Source organism: Pseudorca crassidens, chromosome Y (assembly GCF_039906515.1).
Source record: "Pseudorca crassidens isolate mPseCra1 chromosome Y, mPseCra1.hap1, whole genome shotgun sequence".
Lineage (NCBI taxonomy): Eukaryota > Metazoa > Chordata > Mammalia > Artiodactyla > Delphinidae > Pseudorca > Pseudorca crassidens.
The window spans coordinates 4,846,905-4,873,800 of NC_090318.1; the positions used below are offsets into that span (position 1 = coordinate 4,846,905).

General features: G+C 42.6%; 1 long non-coding RNA gene across 1 annotated transcript in view; it reads right to left on the reverse strand.

Annotated features, from left to right (window-relative positions):
* Positions 1-25,235, reverse strand: part of LOC137217868 (uncharacterized) — a 388,659-nt gene extending 363,424 nt beyond the window's left edge. The window contains exon 1 of the long non-coding RNA XR_010940307.1: positions 24,916-25,235. This is a non-coding gene — a long non-coding RNA (uncharacterized lncRNA). The remainder of the gene's footprint in view (positions 1-24,915) is intronic.
* Positions 25,236-26,896: the final 1,661 nt, after the last annotated feature.

Sequence of the window (26,896 nt, forward strand, 5' to 3'; positions counted from 1 at the left end):
CTGGACTCCCCTTTGAACCAGGGTGTTGGCCCATTTGCCTGACGCCACTGTGAAACGTCTCTTCCGGCAAAACTATGAACCCCTGTCTGTTACTCTCTCACCAGGTCGAATCATCACGTTTTGATTCTGAAAAAATACAAGTTTAGCCTATGTATGGTTGAGATAACGTTTGCGAGGATGCAGCTCTTATTTCTCTCCACATCTCTAACATTTGGGGAAGAGCAGCTGACCCATGTAAGCAGAGACGCGTTGGACCTGAAAACAGGGAGCTTCCCCTACCGGAACCATCCTCTGTGTCATTTTCCAGTGTCAACACTTCCGGCTCAGGTACGCGAGGAGGAAGAAGCTGTAAGTCAGAGGGTCCATCCACACCCTCAGCGTGAACGTGAACGGAGCGCGGCCAGGCGCCCCTGAGCTGCCCTGACTGACTACAGTCAGAAGTGAAACACAGGAAGGGGCTCCAGGAAAAGAGGTCCTGGGGAGAGACCGTGGGAGGGGGACAGCGGTGACCAACAGAACGTGAGGAAATGACATGGAGATGTTCCCGTGGTGGGCACCACGCCAGGAGACAGCACCACGGTGGCCCTGTGACTTCCCGGGGCTTGTCCGGGAGAAGGATTTGCAGCCCCGGGTGAGCACCACGGCTGTAAATGATGGTGAGAAAGGCGTGCACAGACTTTAATCTCCCATCCTGAGACTCAAAGCACACGGAGGGGGAGGCGGCGCGGAGACACACCATGCAGGGCTGTGGATGATGTCACACGTGTCACTTTGAACAGCTCATCTTGCCAAGCTGACGCCTCGGAGTTTTGACAATTCTGTCAAACCCTTCGAGTCTTAAGTAAAAGTCCCCGTAATCCCTTCTTTAAAACAAGGGGAACTGCATTCTTCCACCAGCATGCAAATGACCTTCCCCAAGACATCCATTTGAAAGTTCTGGGGCAGCAGGCTTGGGCACTGGGGGTGGGGGTGAACACAGAGCTTAGGAATGATCCCTTCATCGGGAATATTTAGAGTGATGTCCCTTGAAGGCATGATTTTAATGGAATATTTTATGCCTTTCTGTATGTGTGGGAACCACGCAAGGATGAGAGGACTTGCAGTCTGCACGGCAATCAACAACGATAGCCCATACTTTTGTACTTTATCAGGGCACCAAGCGACTTCGGATTTCAAAGAGAGCTCAATCGAGGCACAAATTGCAAACTGGGCAAAACAGGAGGTTAAAGGCGCTGACTCTCCAGGTGGGGAGATTGTTAGTAAAGCAGTTGGAATGGCGAACCCGAGCACCAGGAGAGGAAAAATGAGGAGTTGCCGGGCTGCCACCTGCTAAACAAGAGGATGTGTCACCCATACCTGCTGCTGGAATTTCTCCCCGGGCAGAGGCTCTTGGTGCTGCACCCAGGAGTCAGTGCTGTGCCTCTGAGGTGGGAGAGCCAACTTCAGGACACTGGTCCACAAGAGACCTCCCAGCTCCACATAATATCAAACGGCGAAAATCTCCCAGAGATCTCCATCTCAACACCAGCACCCACCTTCACCCAACGACCAGCAAGCCACAGTGCTGGACAACCTATGCCAAACAACTAGCAAGACAGGAACACAACCCCACCCATTAGCAGAGAGGCTGACTAAAATCATAATAAGTCTACAGACACCCCAAAACACACCACCAGACGTGGACCTGCTCACTAGAGAGACAAGATCCAGCCTCATCCACCACAACACAGGCACTAGTCCCTTCCACCAGGAAGCCTACACAACCCACTGAACCAACCTTAGCCACTGGAGACAGACATCAAAAACAGCGGGAACTACGAACCTGCAGTCTGCAAAAAGGAGACCCCAAACACAGTAAGATAAGCAAGATGAGAAGACAGAAAAACAAACAGCAGGTGAAGGAGCAAGATAAAAACCCACCAGACCTAACAAATGAAGAGGAAATAGGCAGTCTACCTGAAAAAGAATTCAGAATAATGATAGTAAAGATGATCCAAAATCTTGGAAATAGAATAGACAAAATGCAAGAATCAGTTAACAAGGACCTAGAAGAACTAAAGATGAAACAAGCAATGATGAACAACACAATAAATGAAATTTAAAATACTCTAGACGGGATCAATAGCAGAATAACTGAGGCAGAAGAACGGATAAGTGACCTGGAAGATAAGATAGTGGAAATAACTACTGCAGAGCAGAATAAAGAAAAAAGAATGAAAAGAACTGAGGACAGTCTCAGAGACCTCTGGGACAACATTAAACACACCAACATTCGAATTATAGGGGTTCCAGAAGAAGAAGAGAAGAAGAAAGGGACTGAGAAAATATTTGAAGAGATTATAGTTGAAAACTTCCCTAATATGGGAAAAGAAATAGTTAATCAAGTCCAGGAAGCACAGAGAGTCCCATACAGGATAAATCCAAGGATAAATACACCAAGACACATATTAATCAAGACACATATTAATCAAGATCATAATTAATCAATTAATAACTAAAAAGAAAACGTATTAAAAGCAGCAAGGGAAAAACAACGAATAACACACAAGGGTATCCCCATAAGGTTAACAGCTGCTCTTTCAGCAGAAACTCTGCAAGCCAGAAGGGACTGGCAGGACATATTTAAAGTGATGAAGGAGAAAAACCTACAACCAAGATTACTCTACCCAGCAAGGATCTCATTCAGATTTGATGGAGAAATTAAAACATTTACAGACAAGCATAAGCTGAGAGAGTTCAGCACCACCAAACCAGCTTTACAACAAATGCTAAAGGAACTTCTCTAGGCAAGAAACACAAGAGAAAAAAAAGACCTACAACAATGGACCCAAAACAATTAAGAAAATGGGAATAGGAACATACATATTGATAATTACCTTAAATGGAAATGGACTAAATGCTCCCACCAAAAGACACAGATTGGCTGAATGGATACAAAAACAAGACCCGGGCTTCCCTGGTGGTGCAGTTGTTGAGGGTCTGCCTGCCGACGCAGGGGACACGGGTTCGTGCCCCGGTCTCAGAGGATCCCACATGCCGCGGAGCGGCTGGGCCCGTGGGCCATGGCCGCTGGGCCTGCGCATCCGGAGCCTGTGCTCTGCGGCAGGAGAGGCTGCAGCAGTGAGAGGCCCGCGTACCACAAAAAAAACAAACAAAAAAAAACAAGACCCATATATATGCTGTCTACAAGAGACCCACTTCAGACATAGAGACACATACAGACTGAAAGTAAGGGGATGGAAAAAGATATTCCATGCAAATGGAAACCAAAAGAAAGCTGGAGTAGCAATTCTCATATCAGACAAAACAGACTTTAAAATAAAGACTATTGGAAGAGACAAAGAAGGACACTATATAATGATCAAGGGAACGATACAAGAAGAAGATATTACAATTGTAAATATTTATGCACCCAACATAGGAGCACCTCAATACATAAGGCAAATACTAACAGCCATAAAAGGGGAAATCGACAGTAACACATTCATAGTAGGGGACTTTAACACGCCACTTTCACCAATGGACAGATCATCCAAAATGAAAATAAATAAGGAAACACAAGCTTTAAATGATACATTAAACAAGATGGACTTAATTGATATTTATAGGACATTGCATCCAAAAACAACAGAATACACATTTTTCTCAAGTGCTCATGCAACATTCTCCAGGATAGATCATATCTTCGGTCACAAATCAAGCCTTGATAAATTTAAGAAAACTGAAATTGTATCAAGTATCTTTTCCGACCACAATGCTATGAGACTAGATATCAATTACAGCAAAAGATCTGTAAAAAATACAAACACGTGGAGGCTAAACAATACACTACTTAATAAAGAAGTGATCACTGAAGAAATCAAAGAGGAAATAAAAAAATACCTGGAAACAAATGACAATGGAGACACAACAACCCAAAACCTATGGGATGCAGCAAAAGCAGTTCTAAGGGGGAAGTTTATAGCAATACAATCCTACCTTAAGAAACAGGAAACATCTCGAATAAACAACCTAACCTTGCACCTAAAGCAATTAGAGAAAGAAGAACAAAAAAAAACCCAAAGTTAGCAGAAGGAAAGAAATCATAAAAATCAGATCAGAAATAAATGAAAAAGAAATGAAGGAAACGATAGCTAAGATCAATAAAACTAAAAGCTGGTTCTTTGAGAAGATAAACAAAATTGATAAACCATTAGCCAGACTCATCAAGAAAAAAAGGGAGAAGACTCAAATCAATAGAATTAGAAATGAAAAAGGAGAAGTAACAACTGACACTGCAGAAATAAAAAAGATCATGAGAGATTACTACAAGCAACTCTAGGCCAATAAAATGGACAACCTGGAAGAAATGGAAAAATTCTTAGAAATGCACAACCTGCCAAGACTGAATCAGGAAGAAATAGAAAATATGAACAGACCAATCACAAGCACTGAAATTGAAACTCTGATTAAAAATCTTCCAACAAACAAAAGCCCAGGACCAGATGGCTTCACAGGCGAATTCTAACAAACATTTAGAGAAGAGCTAACATCTATCCTTCTCAAACTCTTCCAAAATATAGCAGAGGGAGGAACACTCCCAAACTCATTCTACGAGGCCACCATCACCTTGATACCAAAACCAGACAAGGATGTCACAAAGAAAGAAAACTACAGGCCAGTATCACTGATTAGCATAGATGCAAATATCCTCAACAAAATACTAGCAAACAGAATCCAACAGCACATTAAAAGGATCATACACCATGATCAAGTAGGGTTTATTCCAGGAATGCAAGGATTCTTCAATATACGCAAATCAATCAATGTGATAAACCATATTAACAAATTGAAGGAGAAAAACCATATGATCATTTCAATATATGAAGAGAAAGGTTTCAACAAAATTCAACACCAATTTATGATAAAAACCCCACAGAAAGTAGGCATAGAGGGAACTTTCCTCAACATAATAAAGGCCATATATGACAAACCCACAGCCAACATCATCCTCCATGGTGAAAAACTGAAAGCATTTCCACTAAGATCAGGAACAAGACAAGGTTGCCCACTCTCACCACTCTTATTCAACATAGTTTTGGAAGTTTTAGCCACAGCAATCAGAGAAGAAAAGGAAATAAAAGGAATCCAAATTGGAAAAGAAGAAGTAAAGCTGTCACTGTTTGCAGATGACATGATACTATACATAGAGAATCCTAAAGATGCTACCAGAAAACTACTAGAGCTAATCAATGAATTTGGTAAAGTAGCAGGATACAAAATTAATGCACAGAAATCTCTGACATTCCTATACAGTAATGATGAAAAATCTGAAAGTGAAATCAAGAAAACACTCCCATTTACCACTGCAACAAAAAGAATAAAATATCTAGGAATAAACCTACCTAAGGAGACAAAAGACCTGTATGCAGAAAATTACAAGACACTGATGAAAGAAATTAAAGATGATACAAATAGTTGGAGAGATATATACCATGTTCTTGGATTGGAAGACTCAACATTGTGAAAATGACTCTACTACCCAAAGCAATCTACAGAATCAATGCAATCCCTATCAAACTACCACTGGCATTTTTCACAGAACTAGAACAAAAAATTTCACAATTTGTATGGAAACACAAAAGACCCTGAATAGCCAAAGCAATCTTGAGAATGAAAAACGGAGCTGGAGGAATCAGGCTCCCTGACTTCAGACTATACTACAAAGCTACAGTAATCAAGACAGTATGGTACTGGCACAAAAACAGAAAGATAGATCAATGGAACAGGATAGAAAGCCCAGAGATAAACCCACACACATATAGTCACATTATCTTTGATAAGGGAGGCAGGAAAGTACAGTGGAGAAAGGACAGCCTCTTCAAAAAGTGGTGCTGGGAAAACTGGACAGGTACATGTAAAAGTATGAGATTAGATCACTCCCTAACACCATACACAAAAATAAGCCCAAAATGGATTAAAGACCTAAATGTAAGGCCTGAAACTATCAAACTCTTAGAGGAAAACATAGGCAGTACACTCTATGACATAAATCACAGCAAGATCCTTTTTGACTCACCTCCTAGAGAAATGGAAATAAAACAAAAATAAAGAAATGGGACCTAATGAAACTCCAAAGCTTTTGCACAGCAAAGGAAACCATAAACAAGACCAAAAGACAACCCTCAGAATGGGAGAAAATATTTGCAAATAAAGCAACTGACAAAGGATTAATCTCCAAAATTTATAAGCAGCTCATGCAGCTCAATAACAAAAAAACAAACAAGCCAATCCAAAAATGGGCAGAAGACCTAAATACACATTTCTCCAAAAAAGATATACAGACTGCCAACAAACACATGAAAGAAGGCTCAACATCATTAATCATTAGAGAAATGCAAATCAAAACTACAATGAGATACCATCTCACACCGGTCAGAATGGCCATCATCAAAAAATCTAGAAACAATAAATGCTGGAGAGGGTGTGGAGAAAAGGGAACCCTCTTGCACTGCTGGTGGGAATGTGAATTGGTACAGTCACTATGGAGAACAGTACGGAGGTTCCTTAAAAACTACAAAGAGAACTACCATATGACCCAGCAATCCCACTACTGGGCATATACCCTGAGAAAACCAAAATTCAAAAAGTGTCGTGTACCAAAATGTTCATTGCAGCTCTATTTACAATAGCCTGGAGATGGAAACAACCTAAGTGTCCATCATCGGATGAATGGATAAAGAAGATGTGGCACATATATACAATGGAATATTACTCAGCCATAAAAAGAAACAAAATTGAGCTATTTAATGAGGTGGGTAAACCTAGAGTCTGTCATACAGAGTGAAGTAAGTCAGAAAGAGAAAGACAAATACCGTATGCTAACACACATATATATATATGGAATTTAAGAAAAAAAATGTCATGAAGAACCTAGGGGTAAGACAGGAATAAAGACACAGACCTACTAGAAAATGGACTTGAGGATATGGGGAGGGAGAAGGGTAATCTGTGACAAAGTGAGAGAGTGGCATGGACATATATACACTACCAAACGTAAAATAGATAGCTAGTGGGAAGCAGCCGCATAGCACAGGGAGATCAGCTCAGTGCTTTGTGACCATCTAGAGGGGTGGGATAGGGAGGGTGGGAGGGAGGGAGATGCAAGAGATATGGGAACATATGTATATGTATAACTGATTCACTTTGTTATAAAGCAGAAACTAACACACCAGTGTAAAGCAATTATACTCCAATAAAGATGAAAAAAAAAAAAAAGAGAGAGCTCAATCGACATCAATGCAGCATCTTCTCTTGGTAAAGAACTGTTCACAGGCTTTAAAAATGAGTAAGGATCGGTCCAAAACAAATGGAGAAATGACTCTTGCATGGAAAGAAAGCAGGAAACAGCTGGATGTTGGCCGGGGGCTGGGGAAGAGGAGAAATGGGGAGTTTTGTTCACTGGGTGTAGCCTTTTGATGATACAAGATGGATACGTTCTAGGGACTTCCGTGGCGATCCGGTGGTTGAGGCTCCACGCTTCCACTGCAGGGAGCGCATGTTCGATCCCTGGTCAGGGAATTAAGATCCCGCGTGCTGCACGAGGCAGCCAAAAGATAAATTAATTAATTAATTCTTTAAAAACAGACGGATACGTTCTAGAATTATTCAGAAAACTGTTCCAGCAGTTAACACCCCCATTACCACCACCACTAAATAGCATCAGATCTTGAGGTGAGAGACAGTGGGTCGATGGACGTTTGTGGTTTTATTTTGGTGATTGCTTTCAAATCATTTTAATGCTAACAGAGAAGAGCTACCTCTAAACAAACAAGAGAATAAACATCTTCCTCTAAATTCCAGAAGGAATAGTAAGAGTGTGGATAGCCTCTGGGGAAGCAGTTGAAAATGGGAGAGGTCATGGAGTAGGACACTTCAGTGTTTTTTGTGTTATAAACCTTTTTAAACAACAGCTGACCTTTTTATTGAAGTAGTTGATTTACAATATTATATTAACTGCCGGTATACAGCATAGTGATTCAATTTTTTATAGATTATACTGCATTTAAAGTAATTATAAAGTATTGTCCATCTTCCCTGTGCTGTACAATATAACCTTGTAGCTTGTTTATTTCATACCTAATAGTTTGTACCTCTTAACCTCCTCCCCCTAACTTGCCCCTCCCCCTTCCCCACTGGGAACCACTAGCTTGTTCTCTGTATCTGTGAGGCTGCTTCTTTTTTGTTATATTCACTAGTGTGTTGTATTGTTTAGACTCCACATGTAAGTGAAATCACACAGGATTTGTCTTTGTCTAACTTAGTTCACTTTGCAGAATGCCCTCCAAGTCCATCCACGTTGTTGGAAATGACAGGATTTCATTCTTTTTTTATGGCAGAGTAATATTTTATTGTATATATATTCAAATTATTTGTGTGTAAGTCTTCAAATACAATGAAATGCAACATCCTTTTCTGATGGTTTCCGCACCAAGACCTAACATGATCTTCTGAACTGTGATTATGTCACTCTCTTATTTAAGACTCTTCAGCACAGCTCGAAATGCCCTAAAAGTCTTAAGGCTCTAATGTGGCCTAAGGGATGCTTCCATCTCTCCTCGAGATATCTCCCCTTCTTCCCTCAAGTCTGGGTTTCCTGTTTCGTAGCATGTCAGGCTTCTGCTTTCGTATCTGAACTTCTCTGTGCCTTTCTGAAGATGGAGCCTTTCTCTTTTGTTCACAGCTATTTCAGTGCCAACACCACTGCTGAATATTTACAAGGTGAACGGACACACATGCTTATCTCATCTCCCTGACCAATGAGTCGCAAAAAATTCAGGTTGTCAGAAAAGACACCTCGATGAGGGTTGACTGAAAATGGAAGTAACTCAAGAGTTTCTGTTTGCTGACTTGATAAAAATTACATGCTTCCCAAATATGGGAATGTTACCACATTCTTCTCAGGGAAGAGATTCTCCATCCAACATTTCCCCATGCCCACTTTATCCTAAATGGGGGGAAAGATATACTCGGCACAAAAAAAAAAAAAAAAAGTAAGTCTAGGAAAAAAAAAACTGGAATTAACAGAGCATTCACTACATTGGTTACAGTCATTTAAGTTGGAAACTGAAATCCAAAGTGTGGGCATCTCAAGGTCTTGCCAGTGTGGTAAGTTCCAACATCAGTCCTTGGACCTGCTGTGTCAAGGAGAGATGAAGGACTTGCCAAATATATGCGACTTGCAGTCTCACTGCCAACTTGCTGGATCAGAATCTCTGGTGGAAAGGCTTAAAACTGGGCATTTTCTAGAATTTCCCCATGTAATTCCAACGGGTATCCAGGTTTGAGAATGGGATCTGGTCCAGCCTCGATGCAAGACTTGGAGAGATGGGTCATTTGGTCTTTGCCTGAAATCCTTAGAGGAGAAACTGGTCACTGAGATAAAAACACACAACGTGAGAGCTGTGAGTTTCAGTTTTATTGGGGGCCCTTACTGAGGACCGTAGCCTGGGAGACATCTCACATAGCTCTGAGGAACTCTTCCTGAGAGGTATGGGAGGAGCCTGGATATATATGACTTTTTTTTTTTTGGCTGGGAAATACATGTAGTCAAGCATACATCTTAGTAAAAGATTATTGCTAATCACACACACACACACACACATACAAAAACAAAAACAGAAAAACCCCAGACATTTCAAGTTAATGTTTTTAGTGCTTATCCATATATGGGAAGATGCAAGAACCTGGGGTCACTGAAATCCTTCCTTAGATAGGCATCTTAACTATCTAGGGGTCATGTATCCAAAACACTGAATACTTCATCCTGTTTTCCCCCTGAATTCCTTTCAGGGTTTACTGAAGGTCAGTGACTGCAGTGGCTAATGATTTGATCCTTGTAGAACTGGATGGTGGGCAGCAGTCTTTGTTTTACAAAACTCACTGCTTTACATGGAAGTTTACTCTATTTTCAGAAATCTCAAATGGTTAGAAAGTATTCATGTCAAATTACCTACACCTACACCCCTATAACCTTTATTCATGGGCACTTATTTGCTCTTGCAGAATCAACAGAACAAATCTAAACCTTTCTCATCACTGGAAGCCCTTGAAATACTTGAGAAGGACTACCATGTTGTATTGATTATCTATTGCTGTGTATCCAATTATCACATTATCTCAAATTTGTGTATTGAATCATCCAATTAGTGACCTGAAACAACAACATTTATTGCAGTTTCTACAGATCAAGGCTCTCCTTGGTCCTCTACCTTGAGAGGGTCTCTCACAGGCTAAAACTCAAACTTCCAGTCAGGGCTATGGTCTCCTCTCCAGAATCCACCCGGGAAGGATTTACACCCAAGCTCCCTGATGTTGCTGAAAGGATTCAGCTCCTCATGAATTGATGGACAGAGAGCCTGTCAGTTCCATCTTTTGTTGGCTGAAGGTTGCACTTGGTTCCTTGCCATGTGGGCCTCTCCAATATGGCAGCTTGCCTCATCAGCACTAAGCATAGATGGCAACAGAGAGAGCTGAGGGTCTCTTAGCAAGAAAGAGTCCTGGTCTTTAATAACTGTTATGGACTGAATGTTTGTGTCCCCTCCCCCTCCCCCCAAATCCATACGTTGAAGCCCTAACTCCTAATGGGATGGTATTAGGAGGTGAAGCCTTTGGGAGGAGATTAGGGTTAGATGGGTAAGGTCATGAAGGTGGGACCCCCATGATGGGATTAGTGCCCTTTAGAAGAGGAAGAGACACCATAGTCCATTTTCCCTTTGCCATGTGAGGACACAGCAAGAAGGCGGCCGCCTGCAAGCCAAAAGGAGAGCCCTCATCTGCCATCACCTTGGTCTGGGACTTCCCAGACTCCAGAACCGTGAGAAATGTGTCTGTTGATAAGCCACCTGGTGCACTGGTACTTTGTTACGGCAGCCTGAGCTAAGACAACAACCTCGTCTCTGATCACTTTTTCCTGTACTGTGTCCATTGAAAAGCAGCCCCCCAGGAGTCCTGCACACACAGAAGTGGAGGGATTTACACAAGGGTGTGAATAGCAGGAGGCAAGGCTCATTGGGGCCATTTCAGAAGGTCTTCCATCACACATATGGTCCTGAGTTTTCTTTTTATTTATTTATTTATTTATTTATTTATTTATTTATTTATTTATTTATTTTTGTGGTACGCAGGCCTCTCACTGTTGTGGCCTCTCCCACTGCAGAGCACAGGCTCCGGACGCGCAGGCTCAGCGGCCATGGCTCACGGGCCCAGCCGCTCTGCGGCATGTGGGATCTTCCCGGACCGGGGCACGAACCCGTGTCCCCTGCATCGGCAGGCGGACTCTCAACCACTGCGCCACCAGGGAAGCCCCGGTCCTGAGTTTTCTTTTCTGCAGATCCTCATTTCACTTAATCACCTCTCATAAAAGCCATGTTTGCATCTCTTCATTCCCTGCACTGGTCTTTGCTTGCACTCTGTGATCTTTGGCCATGGATGTTCTAACATCTCATTCAAAAATGAAAACAAGAGAGGCTCTCTCTGCTTTCCCCCAGATCCCAGTTATTTTATTTTAGGAAAGTGTATTTCAATCTGCCCAAAACCATCAAGATATTTTCTGCATGAGTCTAAAAGCAGCTCCTAAGAAGAGATGAGTAGATGTGTGAAAGTGTGTTCTGACACCCACTGTCCAAGGATCCTTCTCGGCCTTCTGGCTTCCGCTTGATGTCTCAAAACCCACCTTATATGTGGAATCTCATCGCTCAAGCTGAGAAAGCTTTGTTCTCCAATAGCCCTGAACTTTCACATGCACACAGAAGCTCCATAGTGCCACATAGACACCCTCGGTGGCATCCTTTAGATTATGCTGAACTCTTCCAAATCCCAGCAGTTTGAAATGCACATGCTGAGTAAACCTCAGCAGAACTGAGAAAGGTCTATAAAGATGATCTTACAGTTAGCATCGGCTAGAGGATTTTATTTTTAGTTTCCTTTGGTCTGTTTCAAGTCACAGACAGACTACCATTGTAAGGACCCAGCAAAACATTTAAGATTCAATAGATCTGTTTATCTGCCAGCCATAGGTTCCCAACTGAAAGTGAACAAATTTATAAATATGCTGGGCGCACAGGACAAACAGAACCAACCCTCTGCTTTTCCAATTTCTTCCCTACAAGAGTTCGTGTATTAAAAATGTACTGAATTCGTCAGTGTCCACTCCTTCCCTTCCCCACCAAATAGGAATAGAAACCACTGTCACTAACATATTTATTGTTACATCTATGCAGGACTTACCTTGCGTGTCTACACTATGACTGTGCCTTGGGAATAAACCCAGAACACAGCTAGCATATATGAGCAGCTAAATGTCTACTTGCTCTCTTCCTCTGGCTTGCATCACACGCCACAGGTAAAACAGAGCACCCAGGCAGTACGGTGAAAAACACTCACGTGCTTTTGCGCTATACAGTTTTGGGTGTGCAGGTGAATTTCATTAGAGCACTGGAGAAGTGTGTGCAAATAATTCATCCTTCCTAACTCTCCTTTGTTTTCATTTAAGAAATATGAATAATACATTTTATGGTGATGGTGGTGACAGTTCAAAAGGTCAATGAAACAAAGAACAAAATGTATGCAAGTGTTGTCTGTTGTCTTTCTCTCTGCTATTTCTAGAGTTAGCTGTGAAATTCCTTCCAAACAACAAGGAACTAGCGTATAGCCCAGGGAACTATACTCAATATTTTGTAATAACCTATAATGGAAAAGAATCTGAAAAAGTATATGCATAACTGAATCACTTTGCTGTACATTGAAACTAACAAAACATTGTAAATTAACTATACAATTAAAAAAAAAAAAGATATTCCTTCTGGAAAGACATTCCTGTTACTGGAGATATTTGGTACAATGTGCTCAGATCCCCAAAAGTTTAACACTCAAGGGGCATTACTTAAGTATAAACAGAGAATGAAAATCTTAGCAATATACTGAAGAAAGGAAGGATTTTGATAAGACTCTAAGGTAAGTCGAGAACATGAAGATGGGTCTTCTGTCCAAGAGGAAAATGGGATTCCGAAAATTACTCATTGCTTTCCATGAAAGCCCTGTTCCCACAATTATTATTTATCCCCTCAACCTGAATCTTACTAACACTTCTCTCTGCACCCAGTGCCCCCGCCCCGCACAAGGGTGGTCCATGTAGAGGCTGCCTGGACTCACTTAGGGCACCTCTAGTGCAAAGATGTGTGTTGCTAACTGACATGTGTCATTTCTCTTTGGTGTCTCCGTAGAATGAATGAAGCGACGGAAGAGTGGATTCACTTAAAACCATATTTGAAGAAAAGTCTTCTTGGATTCATGCTACTGTTTTCTAAAACCAAGCCTGCAGGGGCAATAGTTTGTCTCAGTTCACAGCTACGGGGTCCGGGCAGGGAATTCTGCGGTCTCCTCGCTTTTATAGGAGAATTTGTTTTTCAGCCTATATTCGTGTTTAGCCCCAGACTAGGTGTAGTTGGCCGCGTTTGGCGCCTTTGTCGTCTGCATCATCTTGTGAGAGGGGAAGACAGAACACACAGGAAATAGTTTTTTAAAGCAACGAGTATCGGCTGCCATGGGTGAAAGGTCCTTGCCCTGAAGCAGCAAGACAGGGGTCGGTGCCACATGCTTGTACCATGATGAGGTGTGGGTCGGCATCATCACAGAGTGTGGGGCGATGTGAGCAAAGACAGGAACGGGGAGATACCCAGAGGGCTGGAGGTGGGGTTCAAGACAGAGGCGAACGACCTTCCTAGGATGGAGCAGGGAGGGGGCCGAGGGGGAGTCACCCTCTTTCAAACAGGAAGAAAGAAACGATGGTGCGGAAAGCCTGTGTGCAATTACATCTGTACTCTTTCCAATAAAATTGTGCATGTCGTGGGCATACGCATTACAAAATTAAATTTTAACATGTGAAATTCTTAAAATCTCTAAATAAACATGTTTGGGAAACCAACATTTCTGTAGGTTCAAGGAACATTGCAAGGGTGGCTACTTGAAGGAAGGCGAGTCCTGGGAAGGAGATCTTGGGTGGCAGTCTTGGGGATTCGGAGAGCGACCTGGTTAGAGGATGTGGGAGTGACTAACCACTGCTACTGCACACCATGTCTCAGGACCACATTCGGTGAAAGAAAAAGACCTGTTGGGCGATGTCTTTCACCAGATGCCTCTGCGCTGCTCTTCAGAGCGCCCTAGGAAACTCTCGTCAGGCTTTGCTGATCCCAGAGAAATAAACATCACACCTCACCTTGGGGGACAGTTGTTTCTAAGTGAACGGGGAGAATCAGGGCAGAAAGAGATAGCCGTGAGGGAGTCATTCCCAGCCCACCCGCGTGGTCCCGCCACGTGGATCGCTCAGGCCCTGGGCACCAGCAGGCGGGCAGTGGATTAGGTGCTGAGCAGGAAAGGAAGGGCCTGCAGGTGGTGCGATACCAAAGGCCACGTGTTCTTCTCCCTTGGGACACTGTGGATGGGGGTGGATGTACTTCCGGCTCCTGCTGGATCATGACGTGAGGGCCTTAATCCCCACCAAGTCTCCTGTAGGGGAGAGGAGCAGTGGGGGGCAGAGTGCCGGGTCCCCCGCATCCTCCACACAGGAGGAGTCTAGGCGAGGAACCCCAGCAGCACACCTGGGATGAGGGTGCAGGTGTCCTGGAACCGCCTACCGAGTCCGCCCGTTCTGGCACCAACTGAGTCCTGCCCCGGCTGCTGGGAATGAGAGAGATCCTCTCATCACCCGAGACCTCCGCCTCACACACAGGACGGATTTGTGAGTTGTTTGTTTAAACCTAAGCCTCATTCAAAGGAGCAGGTGGCAGCTGGGCTGGGTGGTGGGCGGGCCCATGACCAGTATCAGCTTACTGACTTGACCTGACTTATGAAAACAAAGTGCAATTCATACTAAGAATTAAAAAACAAACAAAACTTGTAGAGTCAATTCTCATTGTCGTGGCGAAAATGTCTCTGATCTAAGAGATCTGTCTAGATCTAATCTAATACACTGCTACTGCTTCTACATATTCTCTTGAGCTCATCAGAAACTGTATTCAATATTTTGAAGATTCTCCCATATGTAGACTAGCACCTACTCTTCTTCCTTCCCAAGGGAAGATGATCTTAGCTGGAGCTTTAAGAAATTTCTTATGTACTTTTGAATGGGGAGTCTGTTTTACTTCCTTTTATAACATACCTTCAAAGTATATCTTTATTGCAAAGTTTGACACTGGAGAAAATACCTATACGCAACTTGAGGCATGGCTGTAATGAATGTGCGATCTACATCAGAGAGTAAGGATGCTAACTTCATTTTTGTCTTTACTCGGGAGCTTCACTGAACCCTTAGAGAGGGATCTGTCTTATTAGAGAAGATGGTTCTTAACTTGGTCATTCTCCACACTCCCTTCTCTGCACCCAGACCACCAGTTAGGGCCAACTGGAATGCAAGGAGGTATAAGAAAGACTCTTACTGAACAGCAGCTGAAAACGCACATGGATATTATGTGCATATATATATGCATAAACTTTACGGATATACAAAGTAGTATAACCTCAAGTGTATATGCATGGCAGTGTAAACTTATACAGATACACATAGTAGCACAAGCTTACATACATACGTATGCATGGATATAGAGTAGCAAACAAGAAAAAAAAATTCAAGAAACCTTGATCTTGATGTCAATTTAGCAACAAACTAGTTACGTGTCCTAGGTTTGAATATCTAGAAATAAATACTCAGTCTTCCCACTAAACCAGAAACACAGGCACAGGGCTGGCTCTTGATCTTTCTGCTGTTTGATCAGATCACCTGTAAGGTTTCCTCTGTCTCCCCAGAATTTTCCATATAAAGGAAAGCCAGAGATGCACCATCATCTCCAGGAGAAACTGGGGTCAAGTTCCCCTCAGTGGTCTGGGGGCTCCGGAACCATTCCCCTCTGGTGCCATGAAATGTCCTGGACGTGGTACAGAGGCCAGTACCCAACAGGTGTCTGGGAGAGCAGGGGTGTCCGGCAGCAGGGAAGGATGGGATTCTCCGGGACAGCAAGAACCTGGAGCTGAAAACTTTTCCAGGGACTCCTGCCCAGTGGTTCTGTCTCCTGCCTTCAGACAAGCATATGGCCTGGCTGAGGATGAGCTGGGCTCAGTCATTGAGAGAATCCCGTGTCGCGCAACCTTACCTTCCATAAACCTCAACGTTAGTGGAAATTTTTTCGCATCGGTGACTTAAGTCCATCACTTTCATGTAAGGGCAAGACTTTCACCTCTTTCTTAATTAGAAAAAAAATGCCCACGTGAGGAGGAATGCCATACACACACGAGCCCCCCTAAGGGAGACAGCGCAGCCAAAAGATTCTCCAAGACGCACTGTACCTGCCCCCGCTTTCTCAAGCTCTCCCCCTTTCCACCAAGTTCCACATTGAACACGCAGAACACACACTGAACACACAGAACAGGCGGGATATCACCAGTCTGGGGCCCACCTGTAACCTGATTCAAGCTCCCAGGAAGGTGCACTTGGTGAGCGGTGCTGCAGTGTTAGTGCTGGATTTTCCTCAGGGCCAAACACACTTCTCTGATTTTTACCGTCAGTCGTGCACGCGTTTGTGTCCGGTGGCAGTGTGGGGACGCAGACACTGTTTGAAGACGTGGAGAAGAATGCTGCTGCTCTCAGCCCCGTGCTTTAAAAAGTTATCTATTACCGAGATGGTCTATCAATAGACCTATACACATGTACTACTTTTCTACTGCTGTGGTAACAAAGTGCCGTTCGGTGGCTTAAAATAATACACATTTATTTTACAGCTTTTTAGGTTACAAGTCTGGCATGGGTCCCGCTGGGTGAAAGTCGAGGTGCCTGCAGGGCTGCATTCCTTCTACAGGGGGACTCTATTTCCTCGCCTTTTCCAGCTTCTAGAAGCCACCCCAATGCCTCGGCTCAGGGCCCCCTTCTCCATCTTAAACACAGCGAAGTTGCGTCTCTGGGTCCATTCTTCCATAATCACAGCTCCTTCTCACTGACTCACTCATCTTCCACTTTTAAGGACCCTTGGAATGACATTGGGCCCACCTGGATAAACCCCGATAATCTCCTTAGCTTAAGGTCAGCGGATGGGGCATCTTAATTCCATATTCAATCTTAATTCCCCTTTGCCAGGTAATGTGACACAGACAGTTCCAGGGATTAGGGTGTGGACATCTTTGGGGAGCTATGATTCTGCCTACCATAATACATCGATTCATGTATATCTGGGATGAGACCATGTTACAACACCTTTCTGTAATCTATACAACCTACAACACCTGTTTCATAACACCTAGTTTTACAAGGTATACTGGAGCAAGCAGGCCAGCTAAAATAAGTGGGGTGGATGCACACACCATTTCAGGCTGTAAATGGAGCAGAAGACAGAACCCCCCAACGATACACACACACATTATATTCTTGCTTTTTAAGGAAGAATGATGGTCCTTCCTCCTTTTCCCAGCTCCTCTGCCCTCAGAGATGGCAACTCTCAGGAAAAAAAAAAAAACAGAGCAAAAAGCACAGAAGGCTGTCAGCAGCACAGAGGGTCCCAGGAAGGACGAGTCCAGGATACAGGATGCTGGATGACTGGGGGTAGGCAGTGCTCTGACATCAATGCACTTGGGGAGCTGGGACATGGACCAAATTAATCCAGAATGGAGAATAAAAAATAATCTATCTGTGGGGTAAGAGTAATGTTCGCAGAAAACAGCATCACTTTGTGAGATAATGCCTGTGGGTGGCAGGAAATACAGCTCTGTCGTGTGAACCTGAAATAGTATTAAGCCTCCCCCGGAAGAAGGGATCAGAGAGAAAGCAAAGAAGAAGCCACAAACCCAGTCTGTTGGCACAAATCAGGGCTACATAAATCTCTCTTCATTCAAAGACGTAAGAAGTGAAAATCAACATGGATCTATGAAAAAAAAAAAAAAGTACGCACGAGGAAACACAGTATCAACCTGAAGATTAAGAAGGACCTACTGGGGCCAAGACGTAATCTGGAATTTTTCTTTTTCTGAACTATGAGGATAAAGCACAAATGTTCTTCAAGAGTTCAGGCAGAAGAAGAATAACAAGAGGCTATCTACAAGGAGCCCAAATCGTGAGGTGCTCAGATATTTCCTACAGAAGCCTGGATTCAAAATATCTTTTTCCTAGTAAAGTAGAAAAATTGGCACCCAAAGAAGTTATATCCAACCAGGAAGTCTGTCATACAGAAAAGCAAAGAAGAAAATACTTTTCAAAATTAAAGAATTTTTTAATAACCCAAGTGCTTTTCTCAAACATAAAATATATGTTAACTCACTAGAGAAGAAACACAAATGTGAACTCAGGAATGGATAAATTACGGAATCCAAAGTGACTGTTCATACCAGATAATCACAGTGTTTTATACCAAAAAAAGTGTCAAATACAGTTACCCAAATGAATTAAAGGCTACAAGTTGTTGCAAATGGGTATATTTCTTGTAACATAATTAGTAAAAATAATTTGGGTTTAAAATCCCGTATTCTGTTAGAAAAGAATATGAAAGTATGAGTCAATAAAATATAAATTGCCCTCACTGGATACAGTAGGAGTTAAAAGACAACCATTTCATTCATGATCTTGAACAATGTAAGTATTAATAAGAATGAAAATAACTAATATTTCTGAGACGTTTGTTAAGTGCCAGGCCTTACTTGCAGCATTTTTCATGTAGATTTGTAATATGGGTTCAATTACTGTCTTAGTCCATTTGGGCTGGTATAACAAAAGGCCATAGACTGGGGGTCTTATAAACAACACACATCTGTTTCTCACAGTTCCAGAGGCTGGCAAGTCCAAGATCAAGGTGCTGGCAGATTCAGTGTCTGGTGAGGACAAGCTTCACGGTTCATACATGGATGTCTCCTTGCTGTGTCCTCACATGGTGAAAGGGGTGAGGGAGCTCTCTGGGATGTCATTTATAAAGGCACTAATCCCATTCATGAGGACTCCACCCTCATGACCCAATCACCTCCCAAATGCCCCACTTCCTAATACCATCACATGGCAGGTTAGGATTTCAAAATATGAATTTGGGGGGGCGGACAGCATCAGTCTATAGCAATTATATTCTTGAAAAACTAAAACAGAACCACAAGCATATTTATAAAAGGAAGGCCTGCTTTCCAATCTTTGGAAAAGACACAAACAAGTGAGACATAGTCATATGACAAAAGACAGAAAACAAAGGCAACAGCAAGACATCCTTACAATCCCCCACTAGCAAGGAGACAGAAGTGAAGCCAACCATACAACTTATTGTGTTGGAATGGAGAAAAGGCTCACTTCTCACCTCAACAGGTAAAGTCTCTCAAATTGGGCTAAAAAAAAAAAGGGAAACATTTGGGGGAAATTAAAGCTTCAGAAGAGCTCTCTTAACCCCTCTGCTCCTAGTTTTAACAAAACCTACAGAACCTGACAAGAATTACCAAAGGAAACAGAAGAGCGAGAAGAAAAACAGTTGTGATGCTCAAACTAGCAAAGGGCACCAAGGAATGCCACCTACTTCAAGGAAATTCTGCCCTGTTTAGAGCAAACTGGCCCAAATTCAAGAGGCCGCCAGGAGCAGCTCAACACTTCCTGTTACAAACAGTTATAATAAATGGGAAATAATCTGGAAAACTGAAACAGCATCACCTATGCTGGACTTACAAAGGGCAGGGTTGTGGCCAGTTCACAAGAGGTGAACAAAGCTCCCCATGACTGGGACGTCAGGCCAACGTGTTAAATAGGGAATGGAAAATCAGTGACGAGTTGTCATTTTTCTCTAAACTGGCTAGTCACAGCAGTCTCAGACTCCCCCAACTGGGGTAAAAAGGAGGATGAAGAGGCTGGGAATCCTGGATCTTGAAGCAAGAGCTCACTGCTCAAGATGAGAACCCATCTATCTGAAGCCATTTCTGGAGCTACAGAATGACAGCAGCGGAGACAACTCAGCAAGAAGCCAGCAAGAAGCTAAGTCCATAGATGAGTGTCTGTCCCAGAAGCCAGGAGCCACCCCAACTTCTTCTCTAGGCTGGAACCCACGGAGGTCCTATGCTGGGGTGCAGTCCCCAACCTTCTGCCCTCGGTGGCTGGACCTGGACCACTCAGGTGCTGCCCGCATTCTGAGTCTGCAATGGAGGTCAGCACTTTGCAGGTGCCTGATGCCCATTCCTCATTGTTAACTGGCCTGGGTATGAACCAGGGCTGGGCCGAGATCTGCCTTAGAACAGATCTGAGGTTATCTGGGTCCTCCTAATCTGCCTCTCTCTCACACGCACACGCACACACACGCACAGGTGTCTGTAGATAACAAACTATCAAAAGTGACCATTTACAACCACGTAAAAATGGGATGATGGGAAGGTAGGGTGAAAAGAAATGCAAAACTACATTTTCACAATACCAATGTTGTTTAAGAAGCATATCTGTAATATACACATATAACTATAATGTAGATGGATGGCTAGATAAAGGATAGATACCTACCTACCTACATACATACATACGTGTATAGATACATACATACATTCATAGATGGCTGGATAGATAGATAGAGATACTGAGATAGAGAGAGAGAGGGAGGGAGAAATAGATGTATATATAGACAGATATTCAGATAACTGTCTATGTCTCTTTGGAGTCACGCATGAACATAATTCTAACAATTACAGCCCAGTGCCCTAGAGAAAATGATCTAACTCTCTGAACTAACGTTTCCTCATCTGTAAAGCAGAAATATTAATTGTATATTCAGCCCATTTCTTGTAAAGATCAGATGCTATCATCTGTCACACACCTGACCCATCAGAGTTTTTCAATAAATAATAGTTTCTGCCTCTTACAATTTAGAATTATATGTACCCATAAAGACATTTAAAATAAAAACAAGCAGCATTAAATCCTGGACCATTCTGGAGCCCATGAAAATCAAATCCCAAACTGTAAGTATAGCCATCCTATAATTGTGCATTATATTTTAAGAACGTTGTCTGAGATAACCAGAAGTATTACATAACTGTATTTCTTCACGGAAAAGAAAAACTGGAATACACAGAAGATTAGACCATAAACAGATCTACATTATCTTTTTATCTTTATAAGACAGGGCAGGAAGGGAAAGGAGAGAAAACTGGAGGGCTCATTTTTCATCCGTCGCAATGACCCAACACAATAAGGAATAGGTGCTCCCTTCTCAGTGGGGGGGGTGCAACCACCCTGCTGCATGAGATGCTTCAAGCATCACCTCATCTAGTGCTGACTTTACAGCTTTCTGCTCGTTCTGCCATCTATCAGACCCTTTTACTAACAGCCCCGAGGACCTGGTTTCTAAAGTACCCGGCAGGAAAAGGTTTAGGAGGAAGTTGCCCTTGTAACTTCTGGTTTGGCTCACGGGTCCCCATACTGTATTTCATGATATCCATTCATATATAACCTTCATGTGGTCCCCAAGAAGATTCCACGTCTTGACACCCTGGAGTGAGAGCATGTGACTTCACATGGCAAGGGGGACTTTGCAGATAGCATGAACCTTAAGACGGCACTGACCTGAAGACAGGAAGATCACCCTGGATTATCTGGGTGCACTCATGTGGTTAGCAGCAGAGGATGAAGCGGTAGGAAGATGCAGTAGATTGGGAGCCAGGGCAACATGAAGCATGAGAGAGAGTCTACCTGTGTTTGCCAACTTTCAAGGCGAGAAAGGGTGACCTGAGGCCAAGAATTCTGGGGTCTCTAGAAACTGGGAACAAGCCCAGCTTGCAGCCAGCATGGACACGGAGACCTCTCTCCCACGGTTACCCAGAACTAAACTCTGACATAACCTGAATGAGTGTGGAAGCTGATTGTCGCCCAGAATCTTTATACGAGAGCCCAGCCTGGGCGCCCAATACCTTGAGTTAGCCTCATGACACTGTGATGAGAGAGCCCAGCCATGTCACTGCTGACCTACAGAACTCGAAATACTAAACTTGCACTGTTTCGAGCTGTGAAGTTGATGGTTATCTGTTAAGGCAGCAATGAAAAATTAATAATGTAACACATTACAGCATGGAATATTTATAAGCAAAGATGTATGAAAAAAATCTAGTTAAAATGTAATAGACAACAATGAAGTGGCTATTTCCTGAGAAATCTGACTCTTGCCTACGAGAAAAAAGTGTGTCGACTATCCCCAGGTGGCAAGAAAGATTCCCTTGTCTTTCCCCAATGTATAGACTAACTTCACCAGTTATGAATTCTAGTACTAACTAGGTTACAATAATATTAAAAATAATTCTAGAGTATATGTAACATAATATATATATCATAAGTTCTACGTTCTAATAATACAATTTTAAATGTTGCTTTTTATGTACATAACATTTTGCATTTGTTTGCATTTATACTGAACATGCATATTTATATATAATATCCAATAACTTGTAAATGTTATGTTACAGATTTCTAACTTGCTGTTTCACCTCTCCCTCAACTCACCACCCCCTGCCTTTGTTGCCTGTATTAATTTTCTATTGCTGCTGTAACAAATTACCACAAACTTGGTGGCTTAAAAACCCCAAATGTATTATTTTATAGTTCTGTAAGTCAGAATGCTGATGTGGGTCTTGCTGGGCTAAAATTAAGACGTTAGCAGGGCTGCCTTCCTTCTGGGGGCTCTAGGAAAAGATCTGTTCTAGAGGCCGCCCACATTCCTTGGCTCGTCACCCCCTTCCTCCATCGCCAAAGCCAGCAATATTTTATCTTTCGACCATTCTTCCATAATCTCCTCTCCCTCTGCCCACAGCCAGGAAGGGTTCTCCAATCTGAGGACTCACGTGATTAGTTTGGACCCACTTGGATAATCCAGTATAATATCCCCACCTCAATATTCGTAATTTACTCACATCTACAAAGTGCTGTTTTCTAGATAGGGGAGCATGGTCACAAGTTCTGGGCATTAGGTCATGGCCATCTGCACTGTGGTCTACAATGAACAGAAAGTCAGCACCGAGCAATGACTTGCTTATAAATTTATCCACAATTGGTCCTGATCAAAAACTCATACAAGGCAGTGTCCCAAATTCCTATTTTCTGTCCTTGCCACCTGTGACCAGATCGAGGCAAAGGAGGACCCCCAAAGATGGGGTCGGAAGAAGTCCTACACGTTGGCCAAACATCCAAACACAGCTGTTACATGTGTATTTTGGTACCACTAAGCTCACTTAATGTTATAAATGTAGTTTCCATGTCCTTATTTCAACAAGAATGTGGATGGTGAGAGGAGAATTGAGTTAAACAATTAGTCTGTGACACATAGAACGTGAGTGTACGCTTTTAAATGTTGCCCAGAGCATAGATTATCAACCTGGAGATCCTCCAGATCTTTGGGTACATCTTTCACCTCTAGTCAAGAACAAATAATAACCCTGTGGATTGCGGGGAAAGACATCTCTGCCACCCCATCAGGCTTGCTTGTGCCCAGTGAGAGGGGAACTGTCAAGGCAGTTGCCTGAGTTTTAACTCAGGGAAGCTCTGGTGGAGGGAAGAAGGCAGCCACCACAGTGGATACACCTGAGTGTGTATCTATCTTTTATGGCAGCAGAACCACAGCTCCAGGGTGGAGCTTTTCCTCCTCACGTCAGGCTAGTTTTGTCACACTCGAAAAAACTCTACTTTCAGCAAATTGTGCTCTTGTGCATACACACACACACACATACACACACACACACACACACACACACACACACACACACACACAATTGGAAAGGGAGTTAGAACTCCTGTATCCCACTCCTGGCTCAACCATCCACCGTCTGGATGCCTCAGTATTTATTTCATCCTTTTTACTTCAAATCCCAAATTTTTAAATGGAAAGTCATGGTGGTTAAGATCCTTGACACTTGCAGCTCTAGAATCTGGAATTCTATAAACGTACAGTATGTTGACCAACTGGTGAAAGCAATGCTAAACCCATCTGTGGCTCACAATGGAAAACAGTCCTGATCTTTATCACTCTATGTAGCCCATGTATCCTCCCCACTCTGGAGGGAGGATACATGGGCTACCCTCTCCCCAGCAAGGGGACCTGTCATCACAGGAGACTCACTCTGCTTCATAAGATGACAGATATGGTGTAACATCTATCTATCTATCTATCTATCTATCTATCTATCTATCTATCTATCTATCTATCAATCCATCTATCCATCTATCAGAGATGATGTAGTATCTATGTATCTATCAATCTATCTATGTATCTATGTATATCTATCTATCCATCCATCGATCCATCTATCCATCTATCAGAGATGATGTAGTATCTATGTATCTATCAATCTATCTATGTATCTATATATATCTATCTATCCATCCATCGATCCATCTATCCATCTATCAGAGATGATGTAGTATCTATGTATCTATCAGTCTATCTATGTATCTATCTATCTATGTATCTACGTATCTATGTATCTATCTATGTATCTATCTATCTATGTATGTATCTATCTATCTATCATCTCTATATGTAAGAATGATCTCTCCTAATAGATTTTTCTTTCAAGGTCAAGCACAGAAAGACTGTTTAAATATATCAACCTCTGACTCAGGCAGACAGAACAATCTTAGAGGTCTGAATGGGGATGGTTGAAGAACTTTTGGATATTTCTTTGCTAAGACTATATATACATACATACATAAATATATATATATGTATATATAAAAAATCTCATACATATATATGTGCTACGTTTTATAATTATCTCAACACAATAGAAATTTAAATGTATCATCGAAATTTAAATACATGCATACATGCTCAGGTTCTTATTCAATCATGCTTTTCTATAATAATAAAGACAAAACCATTTCATCCACCACTCTGTCGCCAGAGTTACCTGTGAATCCAGGATGCCAGGACAGAAATGACTTATGAGGATAGTTCTTTACCCCTTGTCAGTGAGGAATCATTCACTAAGATAGTCTTTCCAGACCCTTTTTAATTACTTGGAAAGAAAATAAAATGGAATGTAGTGAAGGAGAAAATCCTCCGAAAATGTTTATCCTCCATCTTTAGAATAAGATTTCAAGATCCAGGCGACTTAACCCATTTGCCTCTGCGATTTCAAGCTTGGCCAAGTGCTCAAAATTAGGCAAGTGGATGGAAGCATCCAGTCCCTGCCATCTGTCTCCCAGAATTAAAACAGTCACACGAATAACTCAGACCAAAAATCTCTGAGAAACTTGAGCGAGAATGAGCTAGAAGGACTTTGTGTTGATGACATCTCTCGTTGCCCATAATGGATGGGCGTAGGTATGATATATATATTTAAATAGTTTCCAAATGCTTCTGACACGTTCGACTCCCCCATCCAAATGTCCTGGTTTCTCTTAACCCTCATTGTGGTCCATCTGGTAACTGACTCAGACCATCACAAAATCAGCACAGTACATCCAACCAGATAAATAATGAGATCTGGCTGGAGAAGGGTGAAATTTTGTAACAGATAAAGCATGAAAATGGGGATTTCGCTGTTTGGGGATTGTGTGTTGGTTGTTTGTTATTTTGCCAGCAAAACGCCCTTGTCAAATCTTCTACCCTTTCTGGGCCTAGTGTCTCTCGGCTGGTAGGATGAAGAAGCTGAACTGCAAGCCCTCCACACTGCGTCAGGCTGTGCCTCTTGGCAGGACCTCAATTAGGAAAGTTTCTTCCCTAAGGGTCTAGTTCCCTTTCTGTCAGCAATATCCAGGCTACGTGCTTCAAGTCGTACTGACAGGTGAAGACTGAGAATGCACATGTGGCTGCCTGAGCCTGTCTGGAGCACCACGGCAGGTCCCATGCACATGTGAAAATGTCCCTCTCATCATGATGAAACCCCAAGCCCGGGCTTCCTTCAACTCTTCAGTGTTCATGGTGCATTTTCTTCATTGCCTCTTTCTCAATGGTGCATGTTCTAGCTTCCGCATACTAAGTAACATGTTCCATTTCCCAAGCTCTCTCCCACCAGAGGACACCCACCAGGGATTCTGCTTCAGTTCCCACAGGCTGTGCTGATGAATTCAACCCCCAGCGCAACACTGGCCATCTTTCTTATTTCCAAGCAACACAGGTTAAGGGCGATGTTGAGAGCTAACACAGCCTCCTGCCCACCATGGACAGGATGGGAAGAGGGAGGAAAACTGTGCCACTGGAGGGAGTAGGAAAAGCTGGGCGTGCTAACCCTGGCCACTGTATCGAAAAGGATTTGAAGTATGCATGTAAATATAAATACATGTATATTCACATGTATGTGGCAACATAAAGCATCTCAGGGTCAATCTCATTTATCAACCTTTCAAAACCCTCAAGTTCGTATTTTTTCCCTGAAGCAAATATCTATTGTAAGTTGACTGCTGACACTCCTGCAGGTGTAAGCTTAACAAAGCCACTTTAGAGTACTGAATTGTGTCTATCCGAATCACTGACAACATGATCCAGGACACAAACAGTGGTGCTGTCTTAGGCGCGTTTGGCTAATAGAATTGCTATAAGTGCACACAACATTAAAACAATAAAAATGTTAAACAGATGAATATTAACAACTGAAACAGTTGCAACGGTGGCACTGTCTCCAAAACACAGAACTTGGGCAGGAAAAAGACATTCAGAACTCGTGTATGGATTATGACCTATGTTGTGAAAATATATCCGTTAAGTAGTATGCACTAATGAAGCTGAAAATGGAGGAAGATTTTCAAACACCACATTTCTTAATAGCTAGTGTTTGGTCTAAGCAACATCAAAGGACTTCAGGATGAGCAGCTCACAGCTTTCATAAGAACCTTTCTTCCAACGGCTTTTAGTGTCGTGTGTTTCGTTCCATCGGTTAAAGGTCACAT